The 22,529-nt window shown below is 46.4% G+C and overlaps 1 protein-coding gene across 2 annotated transcripts in view; it reads left to right on the forward strand.

Moving 5' to 3' along the window:
- The window catches only part of LOC142578115 (uncharacterized), a 104,342-nt gene that overhangs the window by 67,066 nt on the left and 14,747 nt on the right, over nucleotides 1–22,529 (forward strand). The window lies entirely within an intron of this gene.

Here is a 22,529-nt window from a genome sequence, read left to right on the forward strand (position 1 = left end):
TTGCTGAATAAGAAGGAATCCAGGTATTACTCCCTAGCAAACAGAACCTTTTCTTCAATAGATCTTAGCATAGTTTCCCCGTCCATACTTCTCGAACTTGAATGGGAAGTTACGAACAATCCTTACGGGAGCGACCACTTCCCTATACTGATAAGAACATCTAAAGAAAACGAATATCCTGCACAAGCTCCTAGGTGGAAGATAGACACAGCCGACTGGTAGAAATTTCGAACTCTCACTAACATCTCATGGGCCGACATGTCTTCTTTAGAAATTGATGCTGCTGTGGAGTATCTTACATCATTCATAATAGATGCCGCATCAAAATGCATATCCGAAGTGAGTGGTCTGGCATGCAAACGACGTGTACCGTGGTGGAATAGCGAATGTAGAATCGCACGTAAGAATCAGAACAAGGCGTGGGGGTTGCTACGCACTCCTCCCACTGCAGAGAATCTTATGAACTTTAAAAAAGTAAAGTCCCAAGGCAGGCGAATCCGCCGACAAGCCAAAAGAGAAAGTTGGAACAGGTTTTTATCGAGTATTAACTCGTTCAGAGACGAGGCCAAAGCCTGGAACAGCGTTAATAGGATTAGAGGGCGGCAAATATATCCACTCCCTCTGGTAAACACACAGGGCGATACACTGCAAGACCAGGCAGACTCACTTGGGGAGTATTTTGAGAGCGTGTCAAGTTCAACAAATTATTCACAATCCTTTCTCAAATACAAAGAAATAGAAGAATGCAAGCCACTCATCAGAAAATGTCGCCAGAATGAACCGTACAACTGTCCTTTTAGTGCTGCCGAGTTGAGAGCTGCTTTGAGCGCATGCAAGAGCTCTGCGCCGGAATCTGATAGAATCATGTATAAAATGCTCAAAAACTTACACAATGACACGCAAGTTACACTACTCACACTTTTCAACACCATCGGGGATGCAGGGTACCTTCCAACCGCATGGAAGGAAGCCATTGTGGTCCCTGTTTTGAAACAAGGCAAAGACCCTTCCTCAGTGGCAAGCTACCGCCCGATAGAACTCACAAGTTGTATTTGTAAGGTGTTTGAAAAAATGATAAATCGCCGACTCATTCATTTCCTTGAACAGAGCAAAATGCTTGATCCTTATCAGTGCCGCTTCCGAGAAGGGCGCTCCACAACTGACCATCTTTTATGTGTAGAAGCAAATATCCGGGACGGATTTGTACACAAGCAGTTTTTCTTTTCCATATTCCTCGACATGGAGAAGGCCTATGACACAACGTGGCGCTACGGCATCTTGAGAGACTTGTCAGAAATGTGCATTCATGGCAATATGCTGAACATAATAAAAAGCTGCTTGTCCAATCGTACATTCCGGGTAAAAGTCGGCAATGTACTGTCACGTCCTTTCATACAAGAAACTGGTGTACCCCAGGGAGGCGTGCTTAGCTGCACGCTCTTTATCGTGAAGATGAACACGCTTCGTGCTTCATTACCGCCGGCCATTTTCTATTCTGTCTATGTGAACGACATTCAAATAGCTTTTAAGTCCTGTAACCTCGCAGTATGCGAGAGATAGGTACAGCATGGCTTGAACAAAGTATCAAAATGGGCAGAGAAAAATGGATTTAAAATCAATCCTAACAAAAGTTCTGTTGTTCTTTTTCCGCGAAAGAGAGGCCTGATCCCGGATCCTTGCTTAGAACTTTGTGGACACCAAATACCTGTAAACAAAGAGCACAAATTTCTAGGTATTATATTTGACGATAGACTCACTTTCATTCCCCACATTAAATATCTGAAAGAAAAATGTTTAAAAACAATGAACCTAATGAAACTTCTATCTAAGACTACGTGGTGTAGTGACAGAAATTGTCTAATGAATATCTACAAGAGCCTAATTCGGTCACGATTGGATTATGGTGCCGTAGTGTACAACTCTGCCGCCCCGAGCGCGCTAAGGATGCTGGATCCTGTCCACCATCTGGGCATCCGCTTAGCGACTGGCGCTTTCAGAACAAGCCCGATCGAAAGCTTATATGTCGAATCGAATGAGTGGCCGCTCCACTCGCAGAGATCATACATCAGCTTTACGTATTTCCTTAAAGTGCACTCTAATCCTGAACATCCCTGTTTCAATACTCTCACTGATAAGACGTGTGCTAGAATTTTCCGAAACCGTCCGTCTATAAGACAGCCGTTCACGCTGAGTGTGAAGGAGCTTAGCGATGACATGCATGTCCCTCTCCTGGAGCACCGCTTAATGCGCCCAACCAAGCTATTACCTCCTTGGGACTGGCAGGTCACAGAATGTGACGTATCCTTTCTAAATGTTGAAAGCATGCTCCAGAAGTAGAAATTCGAATGCATTTCCTAGAACTTCAGTACAAGCACTCATGCACAGAGTTCTACACAGACGCTTCCAAGTCACATGGCGGAGTATCATATGCTGCCGTTGGTACTTCTTTTTCGGAATCCGATGTACTACATCCAGAAACAAGTATCTTTACGGCAGAGGCCTACGCTGTATGGTCGGCTGTAAAGCATATAAAGATATCAAAACTCCAAAAAGCCATTATATATACAGACTCCCTAAGTGTGGTGAAGGCCTTAATGTCACCCTACAAACATAAAAATCCTGTACTTACTGAGGTCTTATCCGACATGTGCAAAGCTTATCTATCTAACCAGCAAATCATCATATGCTGGGTACCCGGCCACAGGGGAATCGAAGGTAACGTTTTGGCAGACCAGATTGACTGCTACGTCAATTGCACTCCCTGCTGTTAATAATACTGCTTTGGTGCCTCTCACAGATCTGAAATCTTACATACGAAAGAAACTGCGAAACCACTGGCAACGCATGTGGGACGCAGACATAAATAATAAACTGCACGTTATAAAGCCACAGTTAGGTTCTTGGCCCTCCCCAACAAAATCTCGGCGAACAGATGTCCTATTCTGTCGCCTCAGAATAGGGCACACATTTGGCACCCATAATTATCTGCTTACCGGAAGTGAACCCCCAATCTGTGGTAGATGCGGCGAGAGGCTTACCGTCCTCCACGTGCTCCTGGAGTGTCGGGAAGCCGAAACGGAGAGAAAGAAACATTTTCCGCTTGCTTACCGACATTACATCCCTCTACACCCGGCTATGTTTCTTGGTAAGGAACCGCTTTTTGACACCAAGGCAATCCTCAACTTTTTAAATGACGTTGTCCTACATGTAATAAGACCATTAAACTCGTAGCGCATCGTCTTTCCAGAGGATACCGCTGTGATAAATTTTTAATGTAGCACATGCCTCTAGGCCCTTGTGTCTCAAGGGCTCTAACGAGGCAGTGGTGCTCTAGTGAATTTTAGAATCTATATATTTTCTATTTTGCATAATTCTTCTACGATGGATTTTAATGTTCATAGTATTTGTCATTAGTCATCGCCATAATTTTATAGCACGCAGATTTTACGCACTTTACAGCGACCATTTTTAGGCCACTTTACAGCCAAGTGACATCTTCCATAATACATAGTTAACACTACCACTTGTCATAGCGCTCTTTGGCCAAACCTGGCCCTTGCGCCATAAAACACTACACATCATCATCATCAAGAAAAACTTAAATTCTAGTGACTGTTTCTTTCGAATTTTCGATTTAGGTCGTCAACATTTTATTGAAAAGTGGCAAAAATCAAAAATCTTCGGAAAGCGAGACAATGAAGTTGACAACTCTGTAAATCAGCAATGAAAATTGATGTCACAATTCTGTGAATTGCACATAATAGTACATCTACAGCGCACAAAACTGATATGTTACATATGAGTCTCAAGAAATTAAGTATTATTGAAATACGGCTCTTGCAGAACCCTTGTACACCACGTAACCAATTCATGTAAGATACAAATTGACATGTCTAATTTGTCCGCTTTGACTCTTATAACAGACGCCGTTTACAGAACACCGGTATCTACTCTTGATGCAGAGCTATTGGTTTGTAAATGTCATGCTTCTATTTTTTTCGCACTTCTGAATTTTTCAAAATATGTTAAACAAGATGGAGGCCCGATATCGAAATTCAGCTTTCAACGGATACTAGAATTTAACTTTCGCTCTCAAATGCAACATATTACATTAAAAGCGATCCAGGGGTTATCTCAGAAAAGCGTTTCAGGGTTTTACGTGTATTTGAATAGGCAGCGTCGGAGTTGGGCGCGAGCTAAAGCTTCCTCATAAACAATTTGTCGAGGGATCAAATACATCAATAACAACTGCATTGCCATTGCCAAAGACACTACAGCCGAATTGTTGAACGCTACGCACTGTCAAAACAAGTAAGATATGTATTTTTTTCATGAAGGAACATACCTGTATGTGCCAAAAAGTGGGCCGAATATAACTGATATTAATGCTTTCATGTCTTTCTCGCAAGTTATTAAATAATAACTAAAGAAAATATCACACGAACTTTAGAACTATATCAGTTCGAAACCAGCTAAGCCGTGCATGCCGCTGATACGAAAAATGTAAAGGCCTTGAAATGAACATGTTGAGGGCAAATATGGTAATGAAACTTTGTCATTCAAGATCCTTGTTTATATTCTTGTACATATGGAACGGCCAGTGAAAAATCTCAATGACGTTGTCATTTGTTCCAATGTATTACGCAGGAGCAGCTGTCACCAGTCGTGTACCGTGAGTAATTGCACCGAAATTGTAGTCGAAGCAGAAAGCACGTATAAAAAGCAGTTCTGCAGAATATACGAGGGCGAGTCAAATGAAATTGAGCCAATACTAATATATGACAAACGGGGTACTTTATATAAAAGTAGCCTCTATGGGCATTTAGACATTTGCCCCATTGACTAATGAGTCGCGTAATTCCCGTCTCATAAAGCTCCTTGGGTTGCTGCTTCAAAACCTCTGCAACTGACTTTCACGTCATCGTCCGAGACGAATCTGGTTCCCTTGAGCTGTTTTTTCGGTTGCCCCAAAATGTGGAAGTCGCAAGGCGACAGTTCTGAGCTGTATGGCGGATATTGCAGAGTTTCCCACTTGAACTTCGCCAGTTTTATATTAACCACATCAGCGACGTGTGGACGGGCATTGTCGTGGAACAAGATGACCCCATTCGTCAATTTTTCACGTAGTTCGTTCTTGATTGCGACACGCGGCCCATCCGGCGTTTCACAATATCGGAAACAATTGATAGGCTCTCAAGATTTAGCAAATTCTATCAGTAATGGCCTCTGACGATCGAAAAATAAGTCAACAACGCCTTTCCGGTGGAAATGATGGCCTTTGCTTTCTTTGGGGGTGATGAATTCGAATGTTTCCATTGTAAGCTTTGCCGTCGTGTTTCAGGCTCATAGTAGTGGCACCGTGGTTCGTCTCCGTTCACAATTGCAGACGAGAAATCGTCACCCTTATTGTGATACCAGATCAGTTGAGTAAAGGCAGCGCCGAACATCTCCGCATTCTGGCGGTGGTTCAAAATCTTGGGAATCCATTGTGTACACGAGAGCCGATAACCGAGATGTTCATGAATTATGGCGTGAACCGAACCGTGACTGATGTTCACATGCTCTGCCAGTTCATCGATGCTTGTCTTCCGTTCTTGTCTCATCAGCTCATCAACCTTTGCAATTTTGTTAGGGGTGATTGCAAGATGGCTTTGGCCCGGTCTTGGATCGTCTTTGCAACTTTCACGTCCTTCTTTGAATCGTTTGCTCGAACGCTTCACAGTGGCCAATTAATACAATGTTCAACGTACACGGCAGCCATACGGCGAATAATTTCTTTTGGGGAAATACCTTCAGCTGTCAAAAACCTCAGGGCACCACACTACTTCTAGAGCGTCCATTATGTCGCGCAACCATGTTCAACCCAGTGCATGAGAGCATTAAACAACCTTGATACTCACAACTGCGTATCACTTTTGTGAATGAGAGATGCCTGCTATTTACGCGCAGGCCTTGCAGATAATGAACAGAACCATAATTGCGCGGAGTGGGTAGGCTCACTTTCATTTGACTCGCCCTCGTACATTAGAAATGCGAAGGCACAATGGAACATACAAATGCGAAGTTACAGCTTGATAAAGGGCAAAAAATTGACACTGGAAACGAAGTTCACTGTACGTATACACAAAACCCCGAAACAATCTAAACATACGTATAAGTCTCCAATAAATCTGCGTATCTAAGAAAAAGTCACGGTATATAATGGGTCAAGCAAGGCAAACAAAGATGTTGCGCAATCGCAGATTCACAGAATTCTAGATCCCGCCGCAATTCTATCCACTCCCCCCGATGTATTGCGCGCGACGGAAGGCGGCGCGCTTGCTCCGCGCTTATTTTCCTTTGCGCACACAAGACTGAGCCACCATAGCCGGCTCACCCATTACACCCCCCCCCCCCCACACACACACACTATGTTTTCACTCGCACGTTCAGCATGCGGCGCGCAGTCACGATGTTATCGCCCTTGGACTTTATGCGGAACATGAGGGCGATGGTGACGGCAGGAATGCGCCTAGAGTCTCCATATAATTGCTATCGCAATAATATAAGAGTATCCGGTAGCTGAAGCATCCCATGTCCCATTACTTTCCGCAAAGAAGTAACAAAATAGAACTTTCACCATGCGACAATTCGCTGCACCGCAACGTTCTTTTTTCCTATTTGTGGGGCACGGGAACCGTAATGAAAAAAAAAACGCAAAGGAAAGTATGTTGGTCACTATCGAATACCTACTTTGGGCAACTAATGTGGCTATTAAAGGAATATCAAAGAAAACACGAGACGCTTGGTCCACTAAGTACCATGCGCGTACTACTCGGTATCCTACACTGGCGAGATAAGACTTTCTGGAGAAGTTGCGCTCAAGCGAACGCGGCGCAATCCGTCGAGTCCCCACAATGATGGCGGCGAGCGACCATTGTTTCTTTTTCTCGTCTGCTAGCTAGAAAGCGTCCAAAACTCTGCCAGGCGAAAATGCACTCGGCCAGAGAAAACCGAACGCGCACCGAAGTGCGCCGCGCGGTGGTCGGGGCAACACGAGAAAAACGCATGCGCTCTGGCTGGCTCTGGCAGCCCCCGGGTAGGGAAGCGAGAACAAAAAAATGATGAGGCTCAATGTGTCCGCGCGATTAAAAGTCAAAGTAGAAAAAATAAATAAGAACGTAGTTACCTTGGCTGGCTTTAGTGTCTTCACTGGATACTTTGGTGCAGGTGAAAAAAAAAATGTTGATATTTTTTATGTGACATGACGGCACGAATGAACCACCACAACGCTTCCTCTCATCGGGCCTCGCTGCGGGCTTTGTCAACTTGTCTGATAGTGTGTTGATTTGGCTTGTCTCGTTGTATGGCCCGATGTACGACTTCGGAAAAGTTAAGGCACTTTGGCGTCAAATACTTATGGGAACATCAAACTTACAAAGTTCCGCAATTGAAAATCTAAAGCACACGTTTGGAAATCTCAAGGCACCTTCCACATCAAAAGTTTGAGAACATTATAGCCATAAAGTTTCGGAATTGACATCCACGCGCTCCGTAGATGCCATGATATAGTGATATTCCGCGGCCTCCGCGAGATGCCGCGGTGAGCCCGTTCGCCATCAAAACGTGCTTGAAACTTTGTGCTTGCATTATGTGATGCCTGGTGCATGAGCGTTGCCGCGAAATCCAGCCTGAGTTCGGAATTTTCGCGGTGAAATGGCTTTTCTGGCGTGAAAAATACGTTCTAGACAAAATCCAGAATGATTTCCTGCGCCGGGGATTGCTTTGGTCGGCGGTGCATGGACAGCACCAAAAAATTTCGGGGGGGGGGGGCTGAAGCCCATAAGCCCTCCCCCCTGTCTACTCCCCTGTCCACAGAAAGGGAGACGTTAAAGAATTGAAAAATTATGTGCCCAATACCACGAGTATTATATAAAATATTCAGCAAAATAATCTGGAATAAAATAAGCGCAATACTGGACTTTAGTCAACCAAGTGAACAGGCTGGCTTCAGGAAGGGATACTCTACAATCGATCACATCCAGGCCATTAATCAGGTAATGGAGAAATCCGCAGAGTACAATAGACCTCTCTATATGACTTTCATAGAGTACGAAAAGGAATTTGATTCAGTAGAGATACCAGCAGTCATAGAGGCATTATGTAACCAAGAAGTACAGACCGTTTAAAAAAATACCCTGGAAAATATCTACAGCGATTCCACAGCCACCTTAATCCTACTCAAGAAAAGCAGCAAGACACATACAGAGAGGGGTCAGAGAAGGAGACACAATCTCTTCAATGCTATTCACTGCGTGCTTGGATGTAGTAGTCAAGCTATTAAACTGGGAAGGCTTAGGAGTAAGGATCCACAGCGAATATTTCAGCAACCTTCGATTTGCCGACTACATTGCCCTATTCAGCAACACTGCAGACGAGTTACAGCAAATGATAGAGGACCTTAACAGAGAGAGCGTAAGAGCGGGGTTGAAGACTCATATGTAAAAGACAAAGATAATGATGAATAGCCCGGAGAAGGAACAAGATTTCAGGATCGGCAGTCAGCCTCTGGAGTCTGTGAAGGAGTACGTTTACCTAGGTCATTTAATCACAGGCAACCGTGAGCATGAGAAGGAAATTCATAGGAGAATAAAAGCGGGTTCGATCGCATACGGCAGACATTGTCAGCACCTGACTGGAAGCTTACCATTATCATTGAAAAGGAAGGTGAACAATCAATGCATTTTACCAGTGTTGAGATATGGGGCAGATACTTGGAGACGGACAGAGGAGCTTAAGAACAAGTTAAGGACCGTGCAAAGAGCGGTGGTACGAAGAATTCTAGGCAATGCGTTAAGAGACAGAAAGAGAGCGGTTTGGATCAGAGAGAAAACTGGTATAACCGATATTATAATTGACATTATGAGAAAAAATGGAGCTGGGGAGGTCATGTAATGCGCAGGTTATATAACTGTTCGACCATTAGGGTTAAAGAATGGATACCAAGAGAAGGAAAACGCAGTCGAGGACGGCATCAGACTAGGTGGGGCGATGAAATTAGGAAATTCGCGGGCGCTTGTTGAAAGCGGTTGCCGCAAGACAGGGCTAAATGGAGATAGCAGGGAGATGCCTTCGTTCTGCAGTGGGCGTAAAATAGGCTGATGATGATAATTATCATCATCATCATCATCAATTATCCGTACCCGTGAAACAATAACGCTCCGGAGGGCTTGCATACATAATTTATAGTAAATGCGCTAATAAGCCCACCCACTCTGAACTTTGCCTACACACCACCCGTTACCTGGGTCCTACATTAACCAAACATATACAAGGCACTTCCTTCAGTTCACCGAGGACAGTGGGCGGACGTTGTATCATGAATAGAAATGACGTAATAACAAGGACTGATCAAATTGTTGTGACGCTCCTAAGATAGCCAGTAACGTGAAACTTTCGGAAACACAGCTAACGGCAGCGTCACATTTGGAAAGCCCTTTACAACGGAGCTGTATACGGCTCAGATACCATAGAATTTTAGCGTTGGCACACAAAATATATCATCATCAATGGCTCAAAAAATGCGATGGCTCATAGGCCCGTAAGGAAGAGGCTACAAGCACTCAGAAAATTGAAGCGAACAACGGTTACATTCCTTCTTATCACGCATACAACATACAGAACAGCATGTAGAAAACTGTCATCATCAATGACTCATACCCCGTACTCGGAATTCACAATACCACAGACGAATTAATTGAAGCACAGTTTATTGCATAGATCTCCAGGCTCTCGTGAACTAAGCCGGGAATCAAAATTCTTGATGAAGCTGGTCAACTCCCTATACAGGCACCCCTCAACCTACACCCCCTGTCTAAATTAGCCCGTGAAGGTATAAAGGTTGAGCCCGTGCCGAGGAACATCCACCCAATATATAACGAAGGTCGCGGAAGAGCGCGGGCTAGAGCCATCCTTCGACGAATCGATCCTTACGGGGCAGATGTATTCTTCGTTGACGCCGCCAAATATGGCAGCGAAGACAGGTTTGCAATCACGGTCGTTGACGCGCGCGGAACACTTATCAGCTCCGCATCAATTTACGCTAAACACGCGAACGATGCGGAAGAAACCGCGATAGCCTTGGCTCTTCAAGCCGCAAAAGGCCCGGCGTCCATTTTCTCCGACTCGCGCACGGCGGTCAGGGTTTTCTCGTCCGCTCTAGTCTGTAAACACGCAGGCGACATCGTTAACAGATGCTTTCGTATAAATACGCGAGAAGAAACTGCAGGTCATACCATAGCGTGGTTCCCGGCCCACATGGACGATGCAACTAACCGAGCGGGTTGCAACCCAACCAAGCGGGCCAACTGCCTGGCGCGTGAATTCACGAACCGCGCCCGAGCTAGCGGTCCGGCTCTCCCGCAGGATTGCCCCTTCAAAGATAAACTTACAACCTTTCACGAAATTACGTCGCATTACAGACACAGCAGGAGAAAATTCCCTCCCCCCCAGCCCGAAACTGACAGGGCTCAGGCTGTTACTTTCAGGCTTTTACAGACGAGATCGTACCTCACCCTGAGAGCGCTTAGTTGGATAGACCCGAACTTTCCGCAATCGTGCTCCAAATGCGGTCACGCGTGCTGCTCCTTCGACCACATGCTCTGGCTGTGCCCGTACAACGCGGGCTCCGACTTTCATAACAAGTCCAAGTGGGACGCCTTGCTGAAGAGCTCGGATTTCCCAAGCCAACTACAGGCCGTCCAGAGGGCCCGCGACGTCGCGGAGAGTTAGTCACTGGAAAAAATTTTCCAGTGACTCTACGGAGAGTCACCATCTCCCTGTCCCATCGTGGGCGGAGCCACCAACTTGATCGGGGAGCCTTCGGTTCCCCCCAATCAAGTTCCTCAGTACACTCTAATAAAGTTTTTGTCACTGTCACTGGCTCATAGCCGCAAGGCTCATGGCTACTCACTTTGCGTGGGTTAACTGCGATGCCACTACCCCTGTGGTCGTGGTCGGTGATTTTAAGGCGGATGTTGCGGGATCGAAAAGGGCGTAGTTTACGCGTTTCGTGTTGCTGACGTTATCACTTCCAATGATTCATCGATCCGGCCAAACTGACCACCCAGCGGCGCACGGGCATGTATTTAACATTCTCAAAGGGTGTGCCTGCAGCTGCGAGTGTGCGGATCAGTAGGCCTCTTCAATTATCACACCCTCACAGCAGAGGCGTAGCCAGGGGGGGGGGTTGCTTATGGGGCTTCAGCCCCCCCCCCCCCGTGGTTTTTTCGTAGTCATGCCCCGCCGACCAAAACAACCCCCGGCGCCAGAATTCATGCTCGATTTTGTCTAGAATGTCGTTTTCACGCTCGAAAAGACATTTTAGCGCTAACATTGCACAATTGAGCTGGATTTCGCGGCAACGCCCATGCACCGGAAGTCACATATTCTAACGCCAAGGAGCTTCATCCGAGCACAAAGTTTCAGAGGCGTTTGGATGGCGAGCGGGCTCGACGCGGCATTTCGCGGAGGCCGCGGAATCTATAGCGAGTGCTTGGACCACCCCCACTTCACCTGTCTCTCACGCGACGTCACGATTAGCTCATAGGTCCCCATCTGATATTGCGTGTACACAATGATTATGCATGATTTGACCGAACAAAAGAAAAATACTTATTTCTGATTCGACGCCTTTTCTCCATTACCCCTTGGCTACTTGTCAAAAGTTTTCGGGCTGCACCCATTTCACCTGTCTCTCAGGCGACGTAACAAAACCGCAAAAACTCACCGCGTCAAAGTGACGTGTACGCGTTAAAGATGCACTAATATGCCAAACAAAACTGAATTTTCTGCTGAATAGCCGCAGGCTGCCCCGTTCCGAAAGGAATAAAAGATGGCTGCCGCCGATCGCTCAGGCACTGGACTCGCACCTGCCGGAGAGCACGGGTTTATTTGCGTGTAATAAAGGTTTTTGCGTTTCCGTGTAACGTTTTCGAGCACTTTCGGCACTTTTACGACCTCGTTCTGCCTACTATTTTTTGCTGACGATCCGTTTTAGCGTCAATGTTAAGCTTCCGTTGCATGCCGCCGCTATTGTCGACGAGCCACCGCAAGCTAAGTAATGGAGAGCGGACCAATCGTAGATGTCGGCACCACCCTCTTCTCCGGCTATCAATTTTCAGTGCAGTGGCTCGGCCCCATCGAATCCCTCTCCACTTGAGTGTGCTCCTCGCCTCTTGTGAGCCAATTAGATAAGTCAAGCTGCTCGATGTAGGCAATGTTATTTGTTTTTCAAACAAAGAAAAGTGACCTCCTATGAACGAGGAGGGCGTTTGATTGGTCTGTTCAGACAACCATGTTGGTGAACGGCCGATGCTTGCGTCGACGATTACGCAAATTCGACATCAGGAAATTGGAATAAAAACATGTTGGAATAGTTTTACATTATAAGGCCCTCGCTATAAACATATGACGCCAAAGGTGCATTGACTTTCCTAAAGTCGTACATCGGACCATACAACGAGACAAGCGAAATAAACACACTATCAGACAAGCTGACAAAGCACACGGCGAGGTCTGATGAGACGAAGCGTTGTGGTGGTTTACTTGTGCCGTCATGCCATAGAAAAGAATATCAACATCTCTTTTCATCTGCGCCAAAGCATCCATGTCAAGACACTAAAGCCAGCAAAAGTATCTACGTTCGTACTTATTTTTCTACTTGGACTTTTATTCGCGAGGATACACTGAGCCTCTTCAATTTTCTTGTTCTCGCCACGCGCGTGCTGCCAGAGCCAGCCAGAGCGCATACGTTTTTCTCGTGTTACCCCGACCACCAACAACATGCTTATTTGTCTTGTTTGACGCATCATATATAGTGACTTTTTCTTAGATACGTGTATTTATTGGCGACTTATACGTATATTTAAATATCTTGTTGAGAGGTTTTGTGTATATGTGCAGTGAACTTTGTTTCCTGTGACACTTTTTTGCCCTTTATCAAGCTGTTAATTCGCATTTGTATATTCCATTGTATCTTCCCATTTCTAATGTACGAAGGCGAGCCAAATGAAAGTGAGCCCACCCACCCTGCCCAATAATGGCTGGGTTCATTATCTGCGAGCCATGCGCGTGGTACAGAGGCATCTTTTATTTACAAATGTGACACGCAGGCGTGAGGATCAAGGTTCTTTAATGCTCTCTTACACTGGGTTGAACATGTTTGTGTGACATAACGGACACTCCAAAAGTTCAACAGCGTGGTGTCATGAGGTTTTTGACAGATGATGTTTCCCAAAAAGAAAGTAGTCGCCGTATGGCTGCAGTGTACTTTGAACGGTGCATTTCATTGGCCACTGTGAAGCATTGGAGCAAACGGTTCAAAGAAGGACGTCAAAGTTGAAAATACGATCCAAGACCATGCAGGTCATAGCCACTGTGCAACCAACCCCAACACAATTGCAAACGCTGGCTAGAGAAGAACGGAGGATAAGCATCGATGAATTGGCAGGGCTTGTGAACATCAGTCACGATTCGGGTCAAACCATAATTCATGAACATCTAGGTTATCGGCTCTAGTGTGCACAATGGATTCCCAAGATTTTGAACTGCCGCCAGAAGGCGGAGAAATTCGGCGCTCTTGACTCATCCAATCCGGTATGACGATGAGAGTGAGCACTTTTTGTCCGAAATTGTGACCGGGGACGAATCATGGTGCCACTACTACGAGCCTGAAACACGACAGCAAAGCTTACAGTGGAAAGATTTGAATTCATCGCCCCCAAGAAAAGCAAATGTCGTCATTTCTGCCGGAAACGTGCTGTAGACTTTTTTTTTCGATCGTAGGGGCCATTGTATCGAATTTGCTAAACCTGGAGAGGCTATTAATTTTTCCGATATTGTGAAACGTTGGATCGGCTGCTTGTCGCAATCAAGAACAAACGACGTGGAAAATTGAGGAATGGGGTCATCTTGCGCCACGACAATACCTGTGCCCACGTCGCTGATGCGGTTAATATGAAACTGGCATAGTTCAAGTGGGAAACGCTTCAAAATCCGCCATACATTCCAGTCTTGTCGCCTTACAACTTCCACATTTTGAAGCATTCGAAAAAAAAAACAGCTTAAGGGAATTAAATTCGTGTCAGACGATGACGTGAAAAAGTCAGTTACCGACTTTTTTTGAAACAGCAACGCAAGGAGTTTTATCAGACGGGAATCACGCAACTCGTTAGTCAGCGGGACAAATGTCTAAATGCTCATGGAGACTACTTTTTAATAAAGTACCCCGTTTGTCATATATTTGCATTGGCTCACTTTCATTTGACTCGCCCTCGCATATTTTGCAGAACTTCTGCTTTCTATATGTGCTCTCTATTGCGACTATAATTTCGGAGCAATTACTCACAATACACGACTGGTGGCAGCTGCTCCTGCGCCATACATTCTAACAAAGGACAGCGTCAGTGAGATTTTTTCCTGGTCGTTGCATACGTACAAAAATGTAAACAATGTTCTTGAATGTCAGAGAGAGAGAGAGAGAGAGAGAGAGAGAGAGAGAGAGAGAGAGAGAGAGAGAGAGAGATGCAACTGTGAGAAAGGCAGAGAGGCTAACAAAGCTTTTTTTTTTAATATTTGCCGTCAACTTGTTCATTTCATGACCTTTGCATTTTTCATATCAGCGCCATGCACTGCTTTACTGGTTTCAAACTGATATAGTTTTAAAGTTCGTGTGGTATTTGCTTTACTTCTTAAATATACAGAAAACATAGAAGCATTGATATCAGTTGTTACGGGCACAATTTTTGAGACTTACGAGTATATTCTATGATGAAAAAATTCATATTTTACTTGTCTTGACAGTGCGTAACGTTCAAGAATTCGTTTGCAGTATCTTTGGCAATGGCAAGGCGGCGGTTATTAGTGTTTAATGTATTTCATCCCTCGATAAGTTCTTAAGTTCTATAAGGAGGAGGCCGAGCTGCAAAGTTAGCCCCCCCCCCCCCCCCTCGTCCGAAATTTCTAGCTATGCCACTGCCTGACAGCCCCGGACTGCTTGGGACTGCTGTCCCACATCCCATTTCCTCTAAGAGCTTCGGAAGCTCCGCCTACCAGTCCCAGAGCTGCCTGAATCGCATTGGTTTCTCATAGACCGGAAGTCACGGACCGTCCGCAGGCTTTCAGAGTTGTCAGCAGATATTTTATGCGACATGAGCAAGCAGCAAGCAGACGACCGCTGGCTTAAACAGATGCGCGCGGTGTTTGAGGCCATGTTCTGAAGGAAGCCGTGTGCTTCTGCATGAATTGCGCGTCGCAGACGCAAATATTGTGCCCTCAGCTATCCCCTGGATTACATCGGCGCTCTTTGTGCCATCATACTAGTTTTTCACAAGCAGTGTAATTCCTGCAGATTTAGTGTTCGTGTTCTTTAAGGGAGAAGCACATGCTTGCTTTTCTTGAAGTGTTTCGCAAAATCTGTCTTTACTGTTACATGCGCAATAAAAAGACAGATTTCGCCTTTCAGGTAAGCGAAAGTGGTGTGCGAGGAAGCATATCATATTGCATGTGGCTATTTCGTACCGGTAGCTCGATGGCGCGTAATAATCGGAGCTTCGCCGATTGCTGTTGACATATATGCTGATTCCTTCAGTTATCAAGTACGAGCGTTTTCTTTTGGACATTCAGAATTAGTAGACGGCATGCAGGTGCTCTGTCCTAGACACGCGTCGGGCCTTTAATAGATGCTCTCACGAGCTTTGAGTGTGTGTGCGTGTGTATATATATATATATATATATATATATATATATATATTGGCGGAGAGAAAAGATTATAACAGCTGTGTCTTACCAGTACTCACGTACGGGGCAGAAACCTGGAGCCTTACGAACAGGGTTCTACTTAAATTGAGGACGACGCAACGAGCTATGGAAAGAAGAATGATAGGTGTAACGTTAAGGGATAAGAAAAGAGCAGATTGGGTGAGACAACAAACGCGGGTAAATGACATCTTAGTTGAAATCAAGAAAAAGAAATGGGCATGGGCAGGACACGTAATGAGGAGGGAAGACAACCGATGGTCATTAAGAGTTACGGAATGGATTCCAAGGGAAGGGAAGCGTAGCAGAGGGCGGCAGAAAGTTAGGTGGGCGGATGAGATTAAGAAGTTTGCAGGAACAACATGGCCACAATTAGTACAGGAGCGGGGTAGTTGGAAAAGTATGGGAGAGGCCTTTGCCCTGCAGTGGGCGTAACCAGGCTGATGATGATGATGATGATGATGATGATGATGATGATGATGATGATATTGGCGGCTGCTTTCTGAGTGAAAAGCCATGTGGCCCGACTATGCATTTTTGGCTATGTCCGTGTGGGAAGTCCGTTTAAATTTCGGAAGCAATGAGCTAGTTAAATGGACCGGTTAAGGTGCACGAAGAGCGAGAGCGCGACGTAAACTTGCGAACACGTTCTGTGCGCTCAGGCTGCGATCTCACTATGAAAGCTTCATGGTTGTGTCGGCAACGTAGCCTCTGTGACTGCACCATTTCGGAGGACACGCTAATGATTTCGCTGGGTAGAGGGGCTGTCTACGAGTAGCTAAGAGCAGACAACAGCGGCTAGGAGAGTAACTTCCGGTCATGGTGCTTTCGAACGAAACCTCGGACAATCACCGACATCTAGATCACATGACAGTGAACCGCTCTTCTGTCAGGACTAGTAAGACCGCAAGCCGCAGACTGTCCGCGGAGAGTCGGCGACTGCATAATCGGAGAGGTCCTGTGTATGTTTGCACGTGTACTTATTTATGCTTTTCTCGGGGGCTGCACTTCACCCATCAACAACTTAGTTATCGCTCAGGGCAAGACGCGCCGCATGATTCGAACTTACTGGAAGTTATTGGTGGTTCTATCCGGTCTCTCTTGTCACCAAAGCTTGTGTAATCTGATTGCGTATGCGACGCAACTTCTGTAGTACTTTTTGGAAAACACGCGGGCACCAGCAATTAGTCTGGACCCTTCGATGACTCATGTATAAAATCCGACGCGCTTGACGTGCAGATCAGATTACGACGATCGCCGACTGCGTTCGCCGCTTTCGTTGTGCAATGAGTGTAACTTGCTTTTGTCGGCATAGGTTTGCCCAATAGTTATCTACAGTTTTGCTGCTGTGTTCTTCCACATCACTAATACATGACATCTCGTGGAGGTGCTTACGAGTTTATGTAACGGACGCGCCCGCAAAGCCGCGATCCAAGCCCGCATCCCGAAGACCGTACCAAATTCCCACAGGACGATCGAGCAAGCCGCAGGCAACAAAACCTCGCCCCGCAGCACGGAATTCCACCTGAGGCAACCAAGAAAAACGTGACCAAGTCAACAATCCCAACTGTAGCCCCAGTGTCCGCCATCGTGCTGCAACAGCCAAGGGTGCTACGGACCTTTCGTGGCTCATCGTTTGAAGATCCAGAAAACTGGCTGGAAATACACAAAAAGGTCGTTGCGTTGAAGTTCAAGAACTAGAACTTCGACGACAAGCCGCGCCATGTTTACTTCTGCTTGGCAGACGCCGCCAGCATGGGATTTGAGAATCGAGAGTCCACCCTCGCAACATGGGGCCTCTTCCGCAGCGCTCTCTTGAAGGTCTTCATGAGCGTCGTCCGCTAAAAGTGAACTAAAGCGATACTGAACTCACGGGCGCAACTCCCAAGCAAGAACATTGCGGTCTACACAGAAGAAATTATCATCCTGTTCCGCCACGCCAATCCGGACATGTCTGAAGACAAGAAAATTCGCATCCTGACGCGTGGTTTGAAGAAAGATGTTTTCGGCGGATTGATTCTAAATCCACTCAAGACTGTCACCGAATTTTTAACGCAGGCTACAGGCATTGAAAAGAAGCTGGAAATTCGTACCCGGCAACATAACTGCCAAGTGCTGTCGCCGAAAAGCGAAATTCCAGCACTAGCCTCCGACGAACTGAGAGAGACAATCAGAGTCGTTTTACTGTGCGATATGTTCTCTTAATCGCAGCCTCAAGTAACGTCGTACGCGAAGAGATCCATGAGTCACTCGTAGTCCCTTAATCGCCGCAGCCTCGGCCATAAGTGATCATCTACAACGCCTTATCCCGCTGTCCCGTTCCTCATACGCGCCCACGGCAAGTCCAGGTAATTCAGCAGTTCCCTTGTCCACCACCACCGCCGTCGCCAGTGCGACAACCCGTTGCCACGCGCAGTATTCGAAGGAAGACTCGTTTGGCCAGCCCCCGACCACCGTACTCTCTGCTATTACTGCGGAGAAGCCGGCCACATCAACCGCCGATGTCCTTACCGCGACATAGGACTGCGAGGGTTCGCCGTCAACGCACGGCGCCCGCAGCAATGTGAACGCCCACGTGACATCGCCGACTATCTCGCTGCGACTCAGTGGAGCCCTCCACGACCTTCCCGTTCGCCGTCACCAGGCCGCTACCTGTCCCCGCCACGCCGACCATACACTGATTCAGCCCGCTGCCGCTTTGCAAGCCCATATACAAAAAAAAACGATGTAGGGGCGGTTGCTGTTCGCCGAACTGACGAAGACTCTCTGTCGCCGATGGAGACGTCAACATCCCGACGAAGTCTGGAAGCAAGGAATACGCCGACAGAAGAACTGACGACGTGGTGTTCCAGCGACATGTGAACATGACACAGCCGTGAGCGGACGCCAAGGCCAATCTGCAACGCAAGATAACCACCGACCTGGATGGGCTTCTCGACGGCCACGCATTCACCGCCTTAGTCGACAAACGCGCCGTCTACTTCGTCAGGGGTAGACCCATTGCCGCCCAGCAGAAAAAAGTTGCATGGGAATGCCCTAAAATCAGGACGCTAGAGAACACCTAACACCTACCGGAATCTGCACGGCGAGAATTGCCGTTCATGACTGAACCTTCGTTATCCGTCGTTATCCTCCAGCAGTGTTCACGAGACGTATTTCTCGGCATTGATTTCCTGAACCAACACGGCGCAATGGTCGACTCGAAGCCGAAGTCGATAACGCTATCCGAAAACCACGCGATAGCACTGGAGAGCTCCCGTAGTCACCGTGCCATGAGTGTACTCGAAGAGCAAGTCAACATCCCGCATCGTCATTTCCGTCGGCACTGAAACACCCGCAGGCGGGGGAGCAGTCATCGAGGGCGACCAACGCTTACTGCTGGACCACGAAATTTGTGTCGCAAAAGGGATCGCTCGACTGAACGGAGGAAAAAGGTAATTGGTGCCGACAAACTTCAGCCACGAATTCAAACACATTAACAAGGGCAAGACGATCGCATACATCAAATAAATTGTGGAAACCAACATTATGTTCGTCCCTTTGGATTCTGTCGGTGTACCTCGGCGCTGATAGTTGGGTAACCGGTCTTAAATATTATCCAAGCCCCCATGTGTAAGCAACAACAGCTCGAGAGTCTTCTCAGACTATATATATATATATATATATATATATATATATATATATATATATATATATATATATATATAATTCTTTTCTATGTCATCTAGGATTCGGCAAACATAAGTCACAATGCATCGCATTATAACCGAACAATCCGCTCAACCACTCCGCCCAGTGCCCTCACCGAGTGTCAACGCCAGTACCAAGGGCTCTAAGGCAACAAGTCGACGAAATGCTTCGCGACGACGTCATCCAGCCGTCGAAAAGCCCGTGATCATCTCCTGTGGTCTTAATGAAGAAGGCTGGAACTCTACGCTTTCGCGTCCATTATCGCCGCTTTAACAAAATGACGAAGGCTTATACGCTCTCCCATGGATAGACGACGGATTAGACAGACTCTGCATAGCTAAGTACATTTTGTTGACGGTTATCAAGACTGGTTATTCGCAAGTTGACGTCCACGAAAGGGATAGAGAGAAGACTGCGTTTATCACGCTATACGGCCTCTTCGAGTTCAAGGTGGTGCCATTTGGACATTGCTCGGCAACGTTCCAGCGCGCCATGGACAGTCTTGGCAGGACTGAAGCGACAGAATTGTCTCGTCTACTTGGATGACGTTGTAGCCGGCCACGAATTTCGAAGATCATCTGAGGCTGCTGCAGACAGTACTAGAGGGGATCAAATCATCCGAATTCACCCTGCAACCGTAAACATGTCGTTTCGCTTAGGAAGAACTTCTGTGCTTAGGCCATGTCGTCAGCCATGGGCGTATGTGCCGGGGGTGGGGGCAAGGGGCATAACCCCCCCACGGTCAATAGAGGGGGTGTGCAAATTCTGTCATTTGCCCCCTCCCCCCCCCCGCTGTTCAAAGGGGGCTTTCGCACTTTTGGTTGCACGCTCGAAAGTCCATTAAAACTACAGCTGAAACTAAATTTTCTTTCTTAGAAGAGTGACCACATAAGTAATGCTTTTGTTTACTACGCAAAAGACAATCGTCGCGTGGACAACGACGATTGTCTTTTGTGCCTTCTCGGGACGCCCTGTAGCGGACGACGCGCGAGATTCGCCATACACGCTCGCGTTGCGGATAGCACCTGGCGCTGTGCAGTTCCCACCCTAACAAACTGTCAGCTTGCGCAACTTGCGTCATGCCCAGCTTTTTCCTACCGCTATATCCGTATTCTAAAGCATAGTCAGCTTGTTATATTTATTCTGCGGATGAGGGGGACGTCTGGATAAAGTATTATAATCAGCCGCGCCCAATGACTGGCGCGCCATACGGCCTGAAATCGTTGGATTATCAAATGCTGGGGCTATTTAATCTGTGTCCATTGCAGCGTTGGAACCTTAGTATCTTATCACGATCAGAAATCTAATTGAACTTCTTACAGGTGTAACTGTCAAATTTTATTTGTGTAATCACTGCTTACCATAATTATGCTGGTGAAAATGACTTTAGTCGAACTCGCAGAGCCATTTCAATATCAATAGAACACTTGCTTGAATTTTTTCCAAATGCGTTTGTCACTTATGACTAGCGATTTCATTTTCAGGCTGTTTCTAAATAAGAGCTACAATATTACTTCCTTCCGGGCATGAGCAAACGCAGCAGATATTCATATTTCGAAAAATTGAGGGCCACTTCTTGGTGATGCGCACCGAAAATTTGCACTGTGCGCTCTGTAAACCGTAACTGACTGGTCGCTTTATTTCAATTTTTACGCGTTATACACGGCATTTGGTTGTTTCCCCCCGCTATCCTCGGCAAAATATACGGGGCACCGTGTTTTTATTTATTCGACGTACGAAACTATGTTCCGACTGACGAGAGATATATGTTTATCCTGTGTAGGTTCATTACTGCCTTTGTTGAAAGCTACTCATTTAAGCGTTACAGGGTGTCATACTGCCGCTAATCGCAATGTTTCCTAGAACAACGCACGAGATGCGAGCGTGAAATTTCGTGAAAGTAGAAAGATTTTAAGTGCAATGCGTTGCGAAGCTGTCACTTTCCTGCTCTAAATGCAAGTGTCGCAGATAATTACTAAACCCTGGTGTTTTCATGTATTTTCGTGAAATACCTTCATTCAGAAATTACGATCGACTGTCGATAAATGTCAAATTTACGAAATTTTATCCCAACGGGCTGGAGACTGCATACAGAAAACAAGTCGAGGTGGGAGAATGAGTGCGCACTTGATAGTGACCCGTCATAATTACATAGTAAATAAATATTCATTTATTGTACCATCAGTTACGCTGCGTTTCTCCATTAAATAAATTGAATAACCCGCTCGAATTGCATGCACAGCTTAATTATTGGACACAAGCATTAAAACAAGGGAAGAAATAATCTTTCGCGATTACTACCGAAACGTCCCACTTCAAACGTCCCGTCAAAGACGGTTGTGCCTTAATGAAAGTGGTCGAGTGAAGCCAGACATTTGACTCAGAAGTGAAAGTGGTGTATTTTAAGAAATCAGAATGTACAATTTAATGCTCATTGTCTATTCCTTGCAATCACTGCACAGTTATGGCAAAAATAAGTCGCGTTCACAAACGTGCATGCCGTGACTGAAGGGTATATAATGAGAACGGTTGTTTGTTTCTCTATAGTGGCCTCGGTGAGCTAGACGAGGCATCTTGTTTATATCTAGAGAAAATTCGGGGCATGGAATTTCTTTCTCTATGCTTTCTCGAAGACGCCGATACGGAGATCCACACCGACGCAAGTAGCATAGGCCTCGGTCCCGCGCTAGTTCAAAGGAAGAACGGAGTTGAAAGCGTAATAGCTTACGCGGGCTGGTCACTGTCAACAGCGGAAGCGAATTATTCCAGGACGGAGAAAGAGCGCCTTGCTGTCATTTGCGCTACCGTGAAATTTCGGCCTTACGTATAGGGCAGCCACTTCGAAGTGGAAAGCTACCACCACGCGGCTGGCAAGGATCCTTCAGGCCGCCTAGCACGATGGAGTCTCAGAGCGAGCCAGCACGATGAAGTCTCAGAACGAGCACAGTGAAGGATGAAAGAGCGAACGCAAAACGCAGCGAGGAATGAAAGAGCGATAGCGAAGCGAGCGCGAGTGGGAAAGTGGTGGAGGAGGGTATGGGTAT

Source organism: Dermacentor variabilis, chromosome 4, assembly GCF_050947875.1.
Source record: "Dermacentor variabilis isolate Ectoservices chromosome 4, ASM5094787v1, whole genome shotgun sequence".
Taxonomy (NCBI): domain Eukaryota; kingdom Metazoa; phylum Arthropoda; class Arachnida; order Ixodida; family Ixodidae; genus Dermacentor; species Dermacentor variabilis.